At 42.5% G+C, this 16,741-nt stretch overlaps 1 protein-coding gene across 2 annotated transcripts in view; it reads left to right on the forward strand.

Annotated features, from left to right (window-relative positions):
* PHLDB2 (pleckstrin homology like domain family B member 2) overlaps positions 1 to 16,741 on the forward strand; it is a 130,360-nt gene that overhangs the window by 484 nt on the left and 113,135 nt on the right. The gene's annotated exons all lie outside the window — the stretch shown is intronic.

Raw genomic sequence — 16,741 nt, forward strand, 5'->3', positions numbered from 1 at the left:
TTTACATTAAAAGCAAAGGTTGCTTAGAGTAGAAAATGGTTGTTTGTTTATATGTCCTTTCTCATCTATCTCTTACCTGGAGTAGAAATACATGTACCTTGAGAGAAGAACTACAGGATGATATAGGGTGTGCTTAAGGGAGAAGCTGCTGTCAGACATGTAGCTGTGTAGGTTTGTATCTGCGGGTTCAACAAGAATTTGGCCTCAGTGAGTATGCACTATTCCTTTCAGCAGCCAGTGAGAACATGTGCCTGTGGGAGAGCTGTTTACATTGCTAAATTTGTGAATTAAAAAGTTTTCAGTGTAATTACCTATGGGCTGAAATTGCATATGGTTGTAAATTGGGTAGTAGTTCAGAGAGGTGAATGTTTCTCCTGTCTGCTTCATGATAACTTTGTTTGCTTTCAGTAATATTAAAACCGTGTTTGCTGCAGGATGCCATTGCTTAGCCTGGCTTCTAATTTAAAGGCAGAACTGGTACAGGGGTGATTTTGTGGTACCGTATCTGTAGTGAGCAGTTTCTTTGTGGAAAAGAAGCAACTGGCAGTACCTTAGGCACTAGTGCATCGAGTTAGCTAGCCAGCAGTTGCGGAGAGTGGAAACTATGACACAATGTCAGTGTAGACTGTCCCTTAATACTTCAGGCAGACACTTTAGCTGCTGGATGAACCTTTGAAAGAGTTGTGGTGACTCAGGAGGTGCTGAACAACAAGTTGGTCTTCATGCAAAGGCTTGCAGGTTTCACTGAAATGGCCTAAAAGCTTGACAGGTGCGTGCAAAGCCCAGATGGTATCTCGTGCTTGGGTTTGAAGGAGTAGTTTCGGTGCTTGATCAGAGTTGTAGATGCCTTTGGTGTTTCATCTCTGTTATAATCACAAGGAAGTTTTGATACAGTTTGTAGCAGATACTGCTTGGGTTGCTCAGCAGAGGGGCAGACAAACAGCAGGCCTGGCCATGTCCCCCCAGCCTCTCTTTGTACTGCAAACAGCACCGTGGCACTTTAGATATTTTTGTAACTCTAAGGCCAATTTCTCTTGGGTTGAATGCAAAGTACAGAAGAAACTGAGAGCTGAGGGTGGTTTGGTTTGGTTTTGTTTTTCCTATCATGTTGCTTCTTGCAAATACACTTTAAGAAAAGGGAAATAAGACTGCCTGAGGCAATGTTCCTCTGTGCATCAAAGTCATCATCTGGTAGACTGGGTGGAGGAAAACATACCTTGTTTGTTTGGTGATAGCTGTGTAAATGAGAATTAAAGATGGTAAAAATATTTTTCTTGAACTTTATGCTACTGAGCATTCATTTTTCTTTCTGCTCATAGCAACTGAGCAGGGTTTGGTTTTGGTATTCCTGGATCTTCTTCCAGCTTGAAATTGCCAAACCTAAAGTCACAAGTGCAAAGAAGAAACAAAAAGCATCCTCAGAGAAGCTAGAGCAGTGGAAAGGGAGGAGGAAAGGTATGCAGTGGAGATAGTGCTGCAACTTGCCTTTTGGAATGGAAATTAAAGCTGGTTTGGGGCTGGGTTTTTTTGAGACAGAACAAATTATTACATGAATTTCACTCTTTGAATCACATCCAGTACAAAGTTCATCTGATATGTTAATACAGTTCCACATTTACAAAAGTACTGAATTTTACCTGATTGCATCCTTTGAAAGACTACACTGACAGCAAATAAAATACAATGTGCCAGGCATTTCTCCTTAGGTAAATAATAATCGCTAGTATTTCAGTCTTAAGAATCTCAAATGCTGATAGTTTTTTTTCTAATTCTGTTTCTTGGAGGAAGCATTATTTGAACTGTGAAGCATTAGAAGTGGCCAACTCCTCCTTTGTGATAGTGGTTATTGCTGGAATATGTGATTTGGTCATTGCCAAAACAAAGAAAAAAGCATGTGTTTATGAAGATAATCCCCTTCTGTCCCTCTATAAATCTGTCTTGAAAACTGACCTTAGTAACAGGATTGTCTGAGGATGAATGACACAAGCTGTCTCACCATGTTGCCTCCTTTGTTGTACACTGCAAATATGTTTATAGAGCGATGAACTGGGATTTCTCAAGACTGTTTTTCCCCTGTATGCTGGCTATGTTCACTGTGCAGCCATGCACAATGCTGACAATAACACTTGAAACCAAGACATATTCTTCCAGACTTGAAGATTCAGAATGAATCCAAAACTGAGCGTAGGTTTCCTGAAGTATATCCACAAAGGAAAAGCAAGGTGGCTGCAAAGACCATTTACACTGGCAAGTAAATGTAATTTGGGGGATTCTGGTAACTCCTAGGAGGTAATAATTTGTGCTTGTAGTATTCCATCTAGAAAGAGATTGGGCAGTGCCATCTTCATGTTTCCTGGGTTTTGTATGCAAGGGGCATCATGTTCTCAGATGGTTGACTGCCATCTCCTGGAAAAAAAAAAAATACTAAAAACTAGACTACTAAAAAAAAAATTGCTTGTTTATGGCAACAAACTAGATAATTACAATATTTTCTTTCATTTATTGCCAAGAACAAGAACTTTGAGTAGCTTAATTTCCCTTCTGCATTTAGTTCCTTCCCTCCTGTCTTGGGGCTAGGTTTGTTCCCTTTCCAAGGCTGAAGGATAATACAGGCAGTGTTAATAACATGCACCAGGGAAGCAGGTTCTTAAGATCATGATTATAGTGAAATTGTGTTTACCCAAAAGTGAAATGAAAGAATTGGCCAATGAATTTGCTCTCTGCTCTGTTACTATCTTGTGATTCTTGGAGCAGAAGAGGCTGTAGAAGCTGTTGCAGCAAAGCTTTTAGCAGAGAGTGAGGACACTGGAGCTCCCACTTAATGCATGTGGTTCTGTAGATGTCTGACAAGCAGTCAGCCTGAAGTCCTTGTTTTCTTGTCTCACTGGCTGTGAATTGTTGGTTAGGGCACTTTGGAAAAGGTGGCAAGGAAAAATCCTTTTTACATTTCAGTGGATGCAAAGACAGTAACATTTAATAGGCAGGTATGTCCTGCTGGCCCCCCCAAGCCTCCCAAGGGGCACTGGTCAGTAGATCCAGAGGCTCACCAGTGTGGTGTCCCAGTTCTCTCCCACATACTCATTGTTAGAGGTGTGTGGTTTCCCTGTCCTGTTCCCAGGATCCTGCTTTGCTTGGGTCTGTATGGTTTTAGTGGTCTTCATGCACTCTTTATGCCTGTGGAAACTGGTAAGTGGGATTTTTCTTTGTGGGTTTCAAACCTTGCCAAAGTTAAGAAAAACTCTGAAAGTGATGAACTGAAATAACTTGCATTATGTTTGTTTGGAAGAAAAGTATGATGACCTTTTAATGTGCTGAAAATTACAGTGGTGATCATTACACCTACCCAGATCACAGAGGTGCTGCACTATGTTCATTAAAGCATGAGGGACGCTTGTGGTATTACTAAGGCCTGCAAATATGTAGACGGACACAGGCTCTAGGCTAAGCAGACCAAAACCAAACTCCCACGTACAGACTTGAGAATGCCTTCTGCAAAGCACCTGGGTGCATGTCCCACCTGGCTCTTCCTGTGGTGCGAGTGTGACACACCTTCCTGGGGAATGTGGACCCGCAGGGTCAAAGCTAGGCTTGAGCATACACTCTGAGATACCATCTCTAACACTTCAGGACACCACACCTTATTCTTCTCTTCTTGGAGATTCCTGTGAATGGTGGGACAGGAGAAGACAGGCAAGTTGGTAGCATTGCATGTTAGGAATCTCAAGCCCATGCTCAGACCTCTCTCTTGTCTCCATCATGCTGGATTTGTGTCAGCCAGGACGTGTCCTCTGACCAGTGAGTTGTCTCAATGCTGGTGCTGTTGTTTTCCCAACTCAGATGTAGTTGGTGTGTGTCATTGTGTTACGCAAGAGAGTGTAATTAGATTAGGTATGGCTTTCTGGCTTCAAGGGCTTCAAGTTGAGACAGTGAGACTGACTTTTTTTTCTGTCCAGAGCTGATGGGTCTAGGACTAGTGTTGAAAGCTGCCTTTTGGTTTCAAAAGCACTTAACAGTCCTACTAAATTATTAGCATTGGCAAGATGCCGTTGAATGGGATGAAGTCCAGTTGCAGTGAGGTGGTAGTGTTCTCTTTTTTCTTGTTCTTGAATAACAACCACGAAAGACCACCTCATGCTCAAAGTTTTCCGTCCTGATCTGATGGAAGCAGGATATATTAGCATTGAGTCTGAGGGCAATGCAGGTTCTTGTGTCCTGTGCTTTTCTCCTGTGTGTGTCAAGTAAAGGAAAAGGAGAATTCAGAAAATGCAAGGAATTTTCCAGTCACTTTTCTCCCTGCTTGTTTTTAAGTGCCAGAAAGCAAGAAGCTGGTACATCAGCAAGTTTCCCAGACTTCTATTTAAAATATAGTCATTACATGACACATTTCATGCTGGTTTTGATACCTGGGGAGGAGGCATCCTCCCCCAGGGGTTATTTTGGACTCATGGTATCATCCTGCTGGATGAGTGGATTTGCTGATGTTTGTAAAACTCCAGTTGCTGTTCTGTCAGTTAGCTGTTCTGTTTCAACACACCTTTAGATGACCTGTACTCTAGAGCATTGTTAAACATTGTAGGTATGCTAAAGGATGGAAAAGAATCTGCCTTTTAACTAGGAGTGGAGCACAAACTGATGTGGCAGAAGCAGCAGTAGATGTGCTGTGGTTGGTGCTAAACTGGTTTGAAGAGAACTGGGAATGGCATGAATTGTGGAACTGTGAACTTTATACCATAGTGGGATAGATAAGTTAGCATATACCTGCTGGCAGACCTTTTTTGTGGGGGGAATTAGCACTTTAAAAGTACTGTGGGTTTAAGAAGGAGCACTTGGAAATGCTTTGAGATTGAGCCCCAGTGTTGCCTTTGCCTTGCTCAAGGAGAAGGTTACCGGAGATGGTTAATAAAGCTTTAGCTGCTGAACTTGCTAAACATTCTTCCAGTTCAATGGCCTATGCAGAATGATGTGTTTAGTCAATGTTTAATTCCTAAGCAACAAATGGTGATTCTCATACTAGGAGGTGCTTGTGGTGTTGACTAAAGCAACAAAGGCCAAGGATTAAAAAGGTTGAGTGGGGAGATCTCTTCTGCAGCTGCAAAGCTCTCTAAGTCAGGTCCCTTCACAGTGGGAGAAAACAGGGAGAAGTTCATGCTGCCTCAAGGCCAGAAAAGGCTTTCCAATAAGAAAATAAACTAGCCCTTGTTTAAACAAAAAATGGCTGTAGGGGGAAAACAAAAAGGAAATGTTAACTGTAGGTTGGTTGACAGAAGGCAGGGGAAAACAGGAAATCGGAATATGTTTACCTTTGCCCTGGTGACAGGAGAGGAGCATGGAGCTGCTGCTTTGGGCAGGAGAGGCAGGATGTGACTGACAGGAGGAGGGGAAAGGTGTGACAGCAGCTGTCGGGGAGGCTGAGGACTGTACCTGTACAGCTCTGATCTGGAGAGGAGATGCAGAGAGAACTGCAAACAGTGCCCTCACAGAGTGGAGGAGACCTAGGTGGGATGTCAGGTAGAAAACTCAAGAAGCTGCCTTGTTGGATGAGTCAAATGAGAAGAAACCCCTTGCCTCTCAGCTGAGAGCCTCTAACCCTGCCTCACCCTTCTCCAAGACCTGCCTGCTCCCAAATGGGTATCCTACCTGCCCTTTTAGCAAATACCATGCTCTTAAAAAGCCACAGCCCTTGTGTCCACACAAAACTCAGACTTTGGATGTCAATTCTTTCTCCAAAGACAACTCAAGGTTACTACCACGTGTGCTGGAGCTCTTATCTTGTGTGGGACCACTCAGTACTGCAGAAGGGCTGTCATGGCCAAGCCTGTGGGCTCTGAGCAGTTGCCAGGGCTGTTTATTCTCAAGTCTGGCCTGGTTTTGTCTGAAGCTGCTTTTTCCAAGGACTCTGTTAGCTCAGGCTTTGTGTGGGAGTGGGACACTTCCACCTACTATGGAACCAGCTCAAAGCATTTGGCGTTTACAAGTCTGTTTATAAAATTTGGCCCAGGCCAAATAGGACTGGCTTGGCTATTTTGGTGTATGTGCCAAGATGATACACAGGTGGATCCCTTCTGTGTGGGTGCTAGGAGGATCAGGGTGATTTGTTCTTTATTTTCCGTGTTTTAGACATCAATATGTATGCAGCACTTATTCTGTGCTTTTCTAATTCTGCTGGGTAAAGTGCATTAGGATTCTGTGATAGACCAAGTATCATTCAAACCACTGCACTTTCCAAATTATGACTCAGTATTTGGAATTGCTTTGTCTTAAAGGCAGATAGAGCTATTACTCTTTTTTTTTTTTTTTTTGGCAGGTTGTTACTGAGACTGGGCACGTGTAATACAGACCAGAGCTCTACTTTGGTTATAGAAGATTAAGGCAAGAATGAGTAGATTATCTTTGATCTACCAAGACCTCCTCTACTTAACTAATAAGACCAAGGTTGCAAGCTAATGGAAGAGCTCACTTGTGGCCGGGGGACACTGCTCCTTCCATCCTAGATATTGACTCCAGCACTGATTTAGTGGGCACCAGGAATAAATTTTTACCCATACAATTTCCAGCTGCAAGATAGGTTTAATACTAAATAGCTGATCTGTGAGGATTTCAGTCATGGCAATGATTTATTTTGCTGATGAGTCAATACTCTTGTAAACACGTAGGGCAGCTCTGGGAAAGTCATTGTTCATGAGGTGGATTTTGCTTTTTTTTCTCCTTCTATTTCATGCTGTTTACCTTGAGAATGAAGAATGAATGCTGTATAAAAGTGGCGTGTCCTATAAACCAGTATTACTTCGTGCAGTGTATCAGCAGGAGCAAGCTGTTCCAGCAGCCAGGGTGCACATTCCAAAGCAATTAGAATAGTTTCATGAGTAAATACTACTCAGCAGCTGATAAAATGCCTTTCGTATGTCTTCGTAAAACAGATTCAGGTGACCAGCAAAGAACTATTTTCTTTAATCGTTGAAGTTGAATGTGAAAATACTTATTTTGATTTAAAAAACTTTTTTCATTTAAAAATTGCTGCAAATTGAAAGTAGTTAATTTGTCTTGTTGGAATAGCCTGCAACTGAGTCAGGGAAAAGGTGACAATCATGGATTCCACACCCCTGTCTGCTTCCCCAGGGTCCCTGCTCTCTCAGAACATGACACCACATTGAAATAATTTGATGCTTGGCTCAACTGAGAGGATGAAAACTTCTAAGAAGGAGGAACAAGTGGGAGGATGGAAACCATAAAAGGAGGATTTCCTCTGCCTATGAACTGGCATGTATGTAACTGCAATTCATCTGGGAAGCTCAGTGAACTAAAGCATGCCTGCTTGCTGCTCAGAAGGAGCATGGCTGCAAGCTGCAGCACTGCTTCCCAAACTTCTTGGACCAGCAAACATCTTCAGTCCTCAGCTTTCCTCTGTCTCTTGTCATGGAGCTTTGAATTCCCAGTGTCATAGCTGTGTTGTCTCCAGGCCCTATCACAGGCGGGCCAGTTGTCTGTGTTCCCTAGCTGTGAGAACCCCTGACCCAAAGTACTCGGAGTACAAACACAGGGAGTTGGCCATTATGTATTCTAAGCCCAAAGCTAAAGATCTATTTTTCCAGAAACATGCTTTCAGAAACTAGAAAAAATAGTCTTTTAGATGCGTGGGTGTGTTTTTGTTTGTTTTGTTGTTTTGGTTTGAGGTTTTTTTGTCTCCCCTGTTTCCCTGGTTTTCTTTCTTTCCTATGCTTGATACCTCTTGGCTAGTGTTATTATTCTCTCTGGATTGATTCCTTTCTCCACATCTCTGCTTTGTGAAAGATGGGTAGAAAACTACAGAGGGACAGTTTTGTTTCTGAACACTTTTGCTTCTGGAGAGTGTTGCTGTGATGAGTTTCACGACAAGGCAGGCAGTGGGGAATTAGCCAGGATACTCACTGGAAAAGCCCAATGCAAGGATGAAAGAGGCCAAGCATGTGAAGGGAGAGGAGCACAAGCCCTGTGAGTGGGGCTGAGCCTGGAGAGCCATTGGGAAGGAAGGTGTGTCTCAAAAAAAGCCAGCTGAAGTTCAGCCTGGACAGTGCGTGAAGCCAAACCCTAAATCTGTTTGTTTTGACTGGGTAATTTAAAACCTGCACTTGGATGCTGTGGTCCAGGCCTCAGCCAAGCACACAGAGCGTTAGACTGCTTGAGTATGAAGAATTTGTCAGATTTGTCAGTCTACATCCCAGGCTTGTCACAAAGCACACCCTGAACTTTATGCATGTGTGTAGCCCTGCTTCTAGTACAGCATTTGAAAACGTGTTCTCTCCAGTCCTTCTTCCTGATTAAGAGAATAGGATTTAGAGAGAAGATTTTAAGCATAAAGTTGTTTTGTTCTGCGCTGTACTCAAGCAAGCAGATAGAAAATGTACACAAAGATCAGATCTATTTAATTTCATACACTCCAGCTAGCAGAAGTAGGACTAGCTTTTTTTTTTGGTGGTGGTGTTACGTTTTGATGTGGTTTTCCTGAGGAGGGTTGTATGTGATGTGGCAGCATGAGAAATATAAGTTGAAGAACTGGGCTTGGCAGTTTTCTGTGGATATCCCATGGGGTTGCTGGTGGCACGTACCTGGTAAGGTTCCAAATATGACCACCTCTTGCCCAAACACTCTCTGCCCCCTCCTCCCCCTTCAAGCTTGCTTCCAGAACAGCAGCTCATGGTTGTACTTGGTGGAGCCCTGTTTTGCTGTAAACCTTGGCCAGCTCTGTCCTGGACCTGGAGTCTGATGTGAGATCCGGAGAAGTCAAATCCACTTTTTCTCTCCCTGTTTCCCAAATCTATATATAGAATCTATATTTCCCTTTGGCCTTTATTTTTAATATCCTGAATTAGACTAAATAGGGGAATGACTGTTAATTATGTTATGAGACCTTATTTATGGGATGGTTGTCTTCCTCAGCTTGACTCAGTTTAAAAAAATCTAAATGCTTCCGGAATATGAGGTGACTGTGGCTAAAGCTTTCCAACACCTCTGGGGCTTTCAGTTCATTAGAAGTGTCCTGCTTTTGGCTTGCTGTGAGTCAAAACCTAAACAAAATAATGAGCTCAACCTTATTTTTGCCTCTGAGCTCCACTGCATTAGATGCAAAGGTGCAAATTTTATCCAGCTGATTTAAAGAGCTTTACAGGACCTTGTTCAGTTTAAAAAAAAACCTCGCAAAAAAGTAAGAGGAAGCCTTGATAGTTTTATGTTTAGTTTCAAGCTGTAGTCAGAGCCTCTCTAGTATTTTTCTTGCTTTGGCTTGGAGAGGGAGCTGCCTTGGCCATCAGCCAGCTGGCAGAAGTGTAGCTTTCAGGCCTCCCCATGGAGTCCTGCTCTCTGTAGGTCAGCTGGCCATGGGCAGGAGAGTTGCATCCTGGCCAGTTTGGCATGCTATGGCCCTGGTGGGTAAGGATGTAGCAGGCCAAGGCCCTAAACTGCCAGAAGCAGGGAAAGGGTCTGTAAGGATCCTGCCTCTGCTGCCCTTGGGACACGGTGATTTGTACCAGCATCAGGTTGGAAGGAAGGCGGTGTCTCCATCACACAGGACTGGACAGAGGGGATTCCTGTGTCTCTGTTTTCTAAGCCCACACTGAGTGGAACATGGCTGAAGTCTGCTGTGAAGTTAGCTCTGAGCCCTCCAACTTTGAGTGATATTCAGGCTCATAGCTCTATTAAAATCATTATATTATTTTTTACCTCGAGAGCATTACATTCTTCAAACTGAGAACTGTATTTTGGCTGAGGAAGACGCCAAAATCAGGCAGTGTTCAGATCAAGGCCTTCCTCTGTTTTCATGGTTTTGACCATTTAAAAAAAAAAAAACACACCATTCTTAATCTTCTTACCTACACCAAAGCTCTCATTGGCATGACCAACAGATGTCCTGCAAGTGGGCCACATGATGTGCCATGCTATTTGCTCATAGAGGAAGAACGTCTTAATTCCTCTTATAGTGACTTATCCAAAATTCTTAAGTTTTTTGCTTAGAGTTTTCTCTTGAGTCTTTCAGTCACTCAGAACCTGGACAGTCCTGCTGCATCAGCATTGCTCCTTGGTTCTTTGCTGTAGGCCACAGTCTTGGCTTCAGTTAAACTGTATGATGAGGTCTACAGTTTTGGAAGTCTGAACACAGTGACCCAGGCTAAACCTGGCCCATGTCTCTGGTGTCTGGTATGCTATGTGGCAAAACATTGTCCTTCTCACTTTTAAACTTGTTGGTTTTCTACTTTGCCAAATTTTCTTTTGAACCACTTCCTGAAAAAGAGATCCTCTAAAGCTGCTCTTTCACCTTGTATTTGGACAAGTAGTCTGAGTGTTGCTAATATGACAATACTTAAACAGATTATTTAGCACATTTGAAGCTTCAGTTGCTAATCTCTTGTAGAGCATGGATTTTTGAAAGTGAATAACTGCTTCTTCTCCCTAATGATCTTCAACTGCTTGTTCTGCATGGATACAGGGTATTTCCTCAATATCTGCATAAGACTAACAAGCAGTGCTAAAGTAACTCAAATGATATAGCGCTTCCACAAAAATGAGCAGTCAGCTGAGGTGTGGAGTTAGCATTGAAATCACCTTATGGAAGATTATACTGATGATGATCAAAAAAAAGAAAACGCTTCATGATATGACAGTGTCTTCATTTCTCAGGGAAGCCCAGAGAAGCTTCTCAGTGACACAATGCCCAATGCCAAGTGTTCCTCATAACTCATTTAGAACAAACAACAAAAATAATTTCTGAGCTTCTGCTTTCACTTCCAGCTTGTTGAAGAATCTATTTCCTCCACCTCCTTGAATGAAGACTTGGTCCTTATATTCATTATCTCCATAGTGGTTTTGTCATACTTGCTGTATGTAAAGCTAAGCAACTCCGATGTCAGCATACTTCAGCTGAAATGGTAGGAAGCTGCTTGCTTTTCCTATATCACAGATGCTTGTAGTGTCAATGCACATTCATAATGGGCATCTTGAATCTCTGAGTTCCCATTAAACAGCTGCATACTCCTCAGATGTGGCAGGTCATGAAGCACAGGGAGCTGGAGGACAAGAGGAAATGTATGGTTGAAAAGGCACAGAGGAAAATCAAGTCGGAGTTCCTCCTTAGGAAGTCTTTGCAAAGAAGATATTTCACATGTAGACACAGAATATTCATTGTGTTTTTTCTACTTTAAGTGCCTAATACTTTGTCCTGTTAGAGAAACAGACATCTCTGCCCACTCCTTCAGAAGGAAGGTAGTGAAGTTCAAGAGGCTAGAATTAAAATCCTTGGAGACATTTAGTGTTACGTAGACCAGTGGATTCCCTCTTGTGTGCATTTTGAGAGTGCTTGCCTCTAATCGGAAGAATGTCCTTTTGGTATCTGTTGGCAAATCACACCACTTTTATTTTGGATGAAGCTTTGAAACTCTTATCAATTCCCATTGCTGCTCTCAGTGCTCTCCCACCACATCATCTCCTTAAAGCTCACTTGTGTTCTAGAAGTTTTTGGAAGTTCAATATTCAGGGAAAAGTAATAAAATGAAGGCCTTGCAGCACCCTCTGTTTAACAGAAGGTTAACAAATCCACAAATAGCTCCTGAAAGCTGTGGGCAATTTTGGGCCAGGTTTGCATTTTTCAAATTCTTGCTTTACCTTATTTGGCCATACAAACTGGGATCCAGCAGTCCCCAAGGACTCAGCTGTGTGGAGATGGAGCTTTGTTAAGATGAAAGTATGCGCTTTTTAATTTGGAGACACATGGCTAAATATGGGCTGTGTTAATAACAAATGAGCGTTTTCTGGCAGAGTTACAGATTCCCAACGTCCCTCAAGTTAAAAAGGCAAAGGCGCAGCAGCCCTTCAGCATGGAGCTTTGTGACTTTGGCAGCGGCTGTATTGGAAGGTGGGGGGAGCAGAGGGATGTGCCAGCATTGGTTGTGATGAAGATTGTTTTAGTTTCAGTGAGAAGTAGTTTGTGTACAAGATAGATAGAGTTGTTGAAAACAAAAAAATGAAATGGAACCAAGCAGGACAGAGAATGACAGTTGAGTACTTTTTTGTGACTTGAGACTATTTAATCTTTTTTCATTTTTGCTATATTTTCCCTTTATTTTTATGTTGTGTGTGTGGTTTTTTTTTCCTGTGAACAACTGTTCTCCGTCTTAAAAATACTAGCAGGCAAACTGTAAGATGTACAAATAACATGCATAGTTTTAGGGAATAAATATTGACTTAGGATCTGATATTGGTCAAGTGATACAATTGAGGTGTGTCTTATAATAAAATGTAGCCTTTGGAAAGGGAGAAGCATCAGATTAGAAAACCTCTGCTGGCTGCATACTTTATTTACCTATTCACAAGTGTTGTGACTACAGTATTGCCCCTCAGTGCTTTGTTAGGTATGAAACCTGTTGACACCTGGGCTGAGGTGAAGAACGTATGGTGGACAGTAATGGAGAAGCATGTCTTACATAAAGCATTAACTGTATAAACATGTCTTTAAATCTAGCAAAGTTTGGTAATTCTTGCAGGAGCAAGAGAAGGGCATGGGCAGAGGCTGTCAGAGAGCCCTCAGGCCCAGAGCAGTTGTTAGGAAAAAGGAGTGGGTAGTGGAACTGTTCCTACTGCTTGCTTGGGCACTGCTGATGGGACTCTGTAAGCTAGTTCGTCATGCTAGTTAATAAAGAGATTTAGCTCCTCAGAAATAATTACAGGCCAAAATCCTTACAGATGGTGGTTGGCTCACACACACAGAGCAAACAAACAAAAAAATCAGCAAATGTTTAACTTTTCTAATAAGTAGGACTTCAGGTGAACCAAAGTTTCAAAGCCTAAATCCTGGTGAGGCTTTGATTAAGAACACATTGCATCTCAAGGTCAGTTGCTTCATGAGGTGATGAAAACATGAAGCATCTAAAATGCTTTTTAGAGATGCTGAACACAAGAGAGCCACAAGAGCTTGCAGGCATGTTGATGACATGGTGCGTGTCAGTGCAGCTGCATCATGAGCAGAAGCAGATGGGAGGGCTCAGTTGTACCATGGCTGCGACTTTGTCTTTATCTGTTCTTGATAAAGAATTTTGAATTTGCCACGCCTCCCTTGTGTTTCTATATTGCTACCTGGATTGTACAAATGTTTTGAGCTGGTTGAAATTTTGTGAGAAGAGTCTTGTAGAAAAGGATTTTGCTGAAAAATAAAATTTTCTCATGGTACAGTAAAACTCTTCCTGAGCGGTTACTTTGGGGTTTTCCTGCTCTCTCTGTTCAAAATATTCCCCATGAAAGAGAGAGATTCTAAAGTTAAGGAGTCTTGCCTTCAGACTTGCTGTAAATATTTGTACTTTGTGGTAGAATAGAGAATACTGGTTCCCTGTAAGTGTTGTGTGGGTTAAAGTCTTGGCAGACCTCTGAACATGTGGAGTGTTACAAAACCTCTATTTTTGATGTGAATCACCTTCTCAGTCTTTCTGTAAATGATTTTGAAAGCCAGAGACCAAAGAGCTACAAAAAAGCCAAGTGTTTACTCTAGTGCATTTGCTTGTCAAAGGGCAACATAACTCTACTGGCTAATGACTTTTTTTTTTCCCCTCTCTCTCCTGCAGTGCCTTAGTTTGTGTCTGAACATTTGTAGGAATAAATGACTTTGGTTGGAGTTGCAGGTGGTTCAGGGCTATCTTGAGTCATGCTTGAGGTCTCTCTGGCTCTATGTCAGGGTTAGGGATTTTCTTCTGGAAGTTTTGCTGCAACTTTTTGTCATAGCTGGTGCTGCCTGTGTGATGGTTGTGTAACTTTGAAATGTGTGTCCTGTTTAAGAACCTGCTCTAGACTGAAGTCCTGAGGTTGCTGGAGAAAGCAAGGAGGACTGAGAGCTGAATGTAATCAAAGTCCCCTTGAAGTGCTGTGGCTTGTGTGGCTCCCTGTGGCCAAGCACCCAAGGGTAGTGATTTTGATTTATTTCTCCTATAAAAAAGAGGGAGACTCCCTTTTTACAAGAAGTCACATAGGTATAAGTTACTCCTGGGGACATTTCAGTTGCATACAACAGTGAAACTTTTCATTATGAGAACAATCCACCATTGGAATAATCTCCCCAGGGAACTGGTGGTTTCCCCAACCTTGGACACTTTTTAGATTCAGCTGGACAGGGTGCTGGGCCATCTTGTCTAGACTGTGCTTTTGCCAAGAAAGGTTGGACCAGATGATCGTTATAGTCTCTTCCAACTTCATATTCTATGATTCCTCTGCATTATACCTATAGACAAGCTGTAGGATTTTGATTTGGTCCATCTTCTTGTGTACCCTGAAACTGTGAAGAAACTATACATCTGTGCAAAGGTGGGTATGCAGGAGGCTTGTGGCGTTTCACAGGGGAAAGAGCTGGTGAGGAACCAATCTATTCATCTAGCTTGGGCAAAGCATGCCACAGAAACGGAACTGCTCCTGCAGCCCCTGTGGGCTCTTTAGTGAGCTTCATTAGCATAGTATTACAGAAATCTGATAACCGGTGTTATCGTGATTCTTGCTGCCTCTGTTTTGACTCGAAGCACTGCCCACGTTCTCAGAGCGTGGAGATGGTTTGCGAGGCTTTCTCTGTGCTGGCTATGGCTGTGCCCACGTACCGAGGTATGACAGGACAAGGCTGGGATTCATGCCTGAAATGCCTGGTGCATACCAACAAACCCACTCCCACTGCCTGTCTGTCTGGAGGAGGCACTGGCAGACCAAAGGGCCCTCTGGCCTCTGATAAGTTAATTACTGGTGGCTTAAATGTTTATGGGATGGAATGTGCCTTCCGTTCAGCATCTGACCTGTGCTGAGAAGCTGCCTTTGACATGTTGTTTCGTGGGTGAATTGTTTAAAGTGTCTGTGCTAAGTTGAAGGTTGTTTGAATGATGTATTATCAATGCACCTTTATAACACTGAGAGTTCTTTACTGTTTTAAAATATTAATAAGCACTCTGCATTGGAGCTGGGCACGTAAGCTCATCAGGCACAAGGGTTCCTATAAAGCAGCCATGTAGCCTCTTCAAAACCAGTATTTAGTGTGTGTAATTGTGCTGCTGCTAATTACAAGGTAGTGATTGTTTTTAACGTCATCTGCCCTTCCGTCTTCCTCTTGGATGGGCATGGCTTCATGTCCCCAAGGCAACCGGAGACAACGTGTCACAGCTGATGATGGCTGGCTGCACCAGCCCCAAAGCTTGACGCTTGGCAGGGGAATATCTGAGTTGGTACCTAACACTTGCTCTTCAGCCAGTCCTAACTGAGAGTCAGACAGAGAAGAACAGCCTGCTGTATGGAAGAGGGGCTTGCAGGATGAGTGGTAGCCTTAGGGAATGGGATCCTGTCCAACATACAAATAAACCCTTATTCTGTAGTAAAATTAAATGTATTCTCTAGCAAAATTGGATATGAACTCCAACCAGAATAGTTAATTTGAAACAACTAACTGTTGGATTATTGAATCAGGGAATAGGCGATTTTTTTTTTTCTTTTTGAGGAAATGAGAAGAAAGAGGGGAAGCATGCTTTTCCTTTGGAAACAATAATGTGGGATTTAGATCATCAGATAGCAGCTGTATTGATGCAGACACAATAGCTGTCTGCCAAGAGCATGCAGACAGCCTAAGGGTGAATAGCAATGCTCCCAGCAAACACTGGTATCCACTGTTGGAGGTGTAACTGATGGCTGTGGATGAGGCCTTTCCCAAGTGGAAGGTTTCTCCAGCATTACAGCTCAATGTACTTGGGAAAGTTCTGATGGAAAGGTTTCTGTAGATTAGAGAATGTAGTTTTATCAAAATTGAAACACTTCCTATGAAATTGTGGATCTTGGGTGAAATTGGAGTGATTAGTTTCCTCTAACTGACTTTAGCTGGATACCTAATCAACCATGTTGGAAGGTATTATACTTCATTAGGCTTGTAGAGAATATACTTAAATCAAAATATATCTGATATCTTAAGATGCATTTGAAAGTGAAGACAATGTTTAAGACAATGTTTCCCTTTGCTGAAATTAGAATATTTTTGACTCAAAATCGGGAATTTTTCAGCCCTTCTTGTTAGGACTGTATTAAAACATCAGAATGTTTATTGAGAACAGAAACCAATTCTTGAGTCTCTTAACTACAATAAGTATTTAAAGTATCTACCTAACTGCTAAAGATACTTTAGCACACCAGTCTTAATTACTTAATTTAGGCTGTTAACTTCTAAACTTTAAATAGCATCCCTCTCTCCAGTCAGTGTTTCACCAAGAGCTTATTGTACCATCTGGGAAGAAGGAACAGGCAGAGGAGATATAACCAGCCCAAAATTCACCCAGCATGTCTGAGTTTGACTTGGTGTAGACTTCCAGGAACAAAAAACAATGGTGCAGCACTGGCAAACTGTGCAGGCTCAAACCTCACATCTGAGCTGGTGGTCACAGAGAGGCAGATAACAGGAGGAAACTCTTGTCAGTGTGACTGTACTAATAGTTGGTATGTCCTGGGCTTCTTGGTTGCCATTGCTAGCTGGTGGATCCACCCCCTCTACTGTGTCTTGTAGGGCTGATAGATGTGGTAGGCACAAAACAGGGGAAGCGGGAAAGAGGTGGCTGTAAACACTGAAACACAACCTGTGGGAGACCCTGTGGACCCATGACCTGCCTTCTCCACTCTTCTGTGAATGACATTTGGAACAGGTTGATAGTTATATTATCATTATTGTAGGGCACCTGTGTACAGACCTCATGGTGCAGCTCATACTGAGTAGAGCTGTTAT

This window comes from Columba livia, chromosome 1, assembly GCF_036013475.1.
Source record: "Columba livia isolate bColLiv1 breed racing homer chromosome 1, bColLiv1.pat.W.v2, whole genome shotgun sequence".
Classification (NCBI taxonomy): domain Eukaryota; kingdom Metazoa; phylum Chordata; class Aves; order Columbiformes; family Columbidae; genus Columba; species Columba livia.